The sequence below is a fragment of the Arachis hypogaea genome, chromosome 16 (assembly GCF_003086295.3).
Source record: "Arachis hypogaea cultivar Tifrunner chromosome 16, arahy.Tifrunner.gnm2.J5K5, whole genome shotgun sequence".
Taxonomy (NCBI): domain Eukaryota; kingdom Viridiplantae; phylum Streptophyta; class Magnoliopsida; order Fabales; family Fabaceae; genus Arachis; species Arachis hypogaea.
This window is the reverse complement of record NC_092051.1, coordinates 46,410,143-46,414,225: the sequence shown is the minus strand read 5'-3', so window position 1 is coordinate 46,414,225 and position 4,083 is coordinate 46,410,143. Positions and strand designations below refer to the sequence as shown.

General features: G+C 35.1%; 1 non-coding gene across 1 annotated transcript; it reads left to right on the top strand.

Moving 5' to 3' along the window:
• Positions 1-446: 446 nt before the first annotated feature.
• On the top strand, positions 447-554 carry LOC112761791 (small nucleolar RNA R71). The gene has a single exon (XR_003182168.1). It is a non-coding gene; the product is annotated as a small nucleolar RNA R71 (small nucleolar RNA).
• The last annotated feature ends 3,529 nt before the right edge of the window (positions 555-4,083 follow it).

Here is a 4,083-nt window from a genome sequence, read left to right as displayed (position 1 = left end):
CTAAACCTGTTTCTTCCACCATTGTTAAAGCCTTGTTGAGGCTTTTGTTGATCCTTCCATGAGAGATTTGGGTGATTTCTCCATGAGGGATTATAGGTGTTCCCATAGGATTCACCCATGTAATTCACCTCTGCTATTGCAGGGTTCTCAGGATCATAAGCTTCTTCCTCAGAAGATGCCTCTTGAGTACTGTTGGATGCAGCTTACATTCCATTCAGACTCTGAGAAATCATATTGACTTGCTGAGTCAATATTTTGTTCTGAGCCATATGGCATTCAGAGTATCAATTTCAGAACTCCCTTCTTCTGAGGCGTCCCATTACTTACAGGATTCCTCTCAGAAGTGTACATGAACTGGTTATTAGCAACCATGTCAATGAGTTCTTGAGCTTCTGCAGGCATTTTCTTTAGGTGAATGGATCCACTTGTAGAATGGTCCATTCTAAAAGCATGTCAGAAGTACACTTTTTGGTCTGTTGCTTATATCTCTCCCAAGCTTCATAGAGGGATTCTCCTTCTTTCTGTCTGAAGGTTTGAATATCCACTCTAAGCTTACTAAGCTTTTGAGGAGGAAAGAAATTGGCTAAGAAAGCCATGACCAGCTTATCCCAAGAGTTCAGGCTATCCTTAGATTGGGAGTCCAACCATACTCTAGCTCTGTCTCTTACAGCAAACGGGAAAAGCATAAGCCTGTAGACCTCGGGATCAACCCCATTAGTCTTAACAGTATCACAGATCTGCAAGAATTCAGTTAAGAACTGAAAAGGATCTTCGGATGGAAGTCCATGAAACTTGCAGTTCTGTTGCATCAGAGAAACTAATTAAGGTTTAAGCTCAAAATTGTTTGCTCCAATGGCAGGGATTGAGATACTTCTTCCATGTAAATTAGAATTAGGTGCAGTAAAGTCACCAAGCATCCTCCTTGCATTGTTATTATTTTCGGCTATATCTTCTTCTTTTTCAAAAATTTCTGTCAGATTTTCTCCAGAGAGTTGTTCTTTAGCTTCCCTTAGCTTCCTCTTCAGAGTCCTTTCAGGTTCAGGATCAGCTTCAACAAGAATGTTCTTGTCCTTGTTCCTGCTCATATGAAAAAGAAGAGAACAAAAAATAATAGGGATCCTCTTTGTCACAGTAGAGAGGTTCATTTATGTGAGTAGAAGAAGAGAAGAATATAAGAAAGAGAAGAGGAAAAACTCAAACTCAGAGAGGGAGATGGGGTTCGAATTTTGGGTGGAAGAGAAGTGTTAGTGGATGAATAAATAAATAGAAGGAGATTAGAGATGAGAAAGAAATTCGAAAATTAAACAAGATAAAATAAAAATATTTTAAAATTAAATTTAAAATTTGAAAATTAAAATTGAAATTAAATTAAAATTAAAACAATTAGTTAATTAAAATAAAATTTTGAAAAAGAGGGAAGGAATTTTTGAAAATTAAAGGTAGAGAGTTAGTTGGGCAGTTTTGAAAAAGATATGATTGAAACAAAAAGATATGATTGATTGAAAAAGATTTGAAATTTATTTTTGAAAAAGATATGATTGAAATTGAAAAAGATATGATTGAAACAAAAAGATAAGATTGATTGAAAAAGATTTAAAAGTCAATTAAAAAAAATATGATAAGGAATTTGAAAAGATTTAAAATTTGAAAACTAAAGTTGATTACTTGACTAACAAGAAACAAAAAGATATGATTTTATAATTTAAAGATTGAACCTTTCTTAATAGGCAAGTAACAACTTAATATTTTTGAATCAATCATATTAAATGTTGGTATTAAATTCGAAAATATGAAATAAAAATAAGAAAAAGATTTTGAAAATTAATTTGAAATTTTCGAAAATTATGAAAGAAAAATGAAAAAGATTTGATTTTTTGAAAAAGATTTTTGAAAAAGATAAGATTTTCAAATTGGAAATTTGACTTGACTCATAAGAAACAGTTGGATTTTAAAAAGTTTTGAAAAAGTCAATCCAAATTTTCGAAATTTATGAGTGAAATAAGGGAAAGATATTTTTTTGATTTTTGAATTTTTAATGATGAAAGAGAAAAATAATAAAAAGACTCAATGCATGAAAATTTTGGATCAAAACATGTGATGCATGCAAGAACACTATGAATGTCAAGATGAATACCAAGAACACTTTGAATGTCAAGATGAACACCAAGAACTTATTTTTGAAAAATTTTCAAGAAAAGAAAACATGCAAGACACCAAACTTAAAAATTTTTAATTCTTTAGACATTAATGATTCAAGAATACATATAAAAAATAAGAAAAGACACAAAACAAGAAAATATGAAGATCAAACAAGAAGATTGGCCAAGAACAACTTGAAGATCATGAAGAATGCAATGCATGAAATTTTCGAAAATAATTTTTAGAAAATTAAAAAGATGCAATTGACACCAAACTTAAAAGTTGACTCTAGACTCAAGCAAGAAACACAAAAAATATTTTTGATTTTATGATTTTATAAATTTTTTTTTTGTAATTTTCGAAAATAAGGAATAAAAACTTGGTGTGCGAAATCGTGATCATTACTTCCTTGGTAACGGCGCTAAAAACTCAATACGCACGTTCATGTTCTTAATTCTGTTTCACGACTTCGTACAACTAACCAGCAAGTGCAATGGGTCGTCCAAGTAATAAACCTTACCTGAGTAAGGGTCGATCCCACGGAGATTGTCGGCTTGAAGCAAGCTATGGTCACCTTGTAAATCTCACTCAGGCAGATTCAACTGATTTTATGAATTGATAAGTAAAAGATAAATAAAATATAAAATAGGATAGTGGTGCTTATGTAATTCATTGGTGAGAATTTCAGATAAGCGTATAGAGATGATTTCGTCCCTCTGAACCTCTGCTTTCCTGCTGTCTTCATCCAATCATTCCTATTCCTTTCCATGGCAAGCTTTATGTAGGGCATCACCGTTGTCAATGGCTACATCCCATCCTCTCAGTGAAAATGGTCCAAGATGCTCTGTCACAGCACGGCTATTCATCTGTTGGTTCTCGATCATACTGGAATAGGATCCATTGATCCTTTTGCGTCTGTCACTACACCCAGCACTCGCGAGTTTGAAGCTCGTCACAACCATCCCTTCCCAGATCCTACTCGGAATACCACAGACAAGGTTTAGACTTTCCGGATCTCAGGAATGGCCATCCACGGGTTCTAACTTATACCACGAAGATTCTAATATCTCAGACTCGGTCCCCTGTATTAGATATCCAAGAGATACCCATTCAATCTAAGGTAGAATGGAAGTGGTTGTCAGGCACGCGTTCATAAGTTGGGAATGATGATGATTGTCACGATCATCACATTCACATTAAAGTGCGAATGAATATCTTAGAAGCGGAATAAGTTTGTATTAAATAGAAAAATAGTAGTACTTTGCATTAATCCATGAGGAACAGCGGAGCTCCACACCTTAATCTATGGTGTGTAGAAACTCTACCGTTGAAAATACATAAGTGATGAAGGTTCAGGCATGGCCGAGAGGCCAGCCCCCAAACGTGATCTAAAGATAGCCTAAAACTAATCAAAGATGATCCAAAGATCATAAAAAGTCCTATTTATACTAAACTAGTTACTAGGGTTTGCAGAATTGAGTAAATGATGCAGAAATCCACTTCTGGGGCCCACTTGGTGTGTGCTTGGGCTCAGCATTGAGCTTTACACGTGTAGAGGCTTCTCTTGGAGTTGAACGCCAGTTTGTAGCCTGTTTCTGGCGTTGAACTCCACTTTGCAACCTGTTTCTGGCGTTTGATTCCAGAATGCAGCATGGAGCTGGCATTCAACACCAGTTTACGTTGTCTAAACTCGGGCAAAGTATGGAATATTATATATTGCTGGAAAGCCCTAGATGTCTACTTTCTAATGCAATTGAGAGCGTGCCATTTGGAGTTCTGTAGCTCCAGAAAATCCACTTTGAGTGCAGAGAGGTCAGAATCTAACACCATCTGCAGTCCTTTTTCAGCCAGAATCAGATTTTTGCTCAGGTCCCTCAATTTCAGCCAGAAATTACCTGAAATCACAGAAAAATACACAAACTCATAGTAAAGTCCAGAAATGTG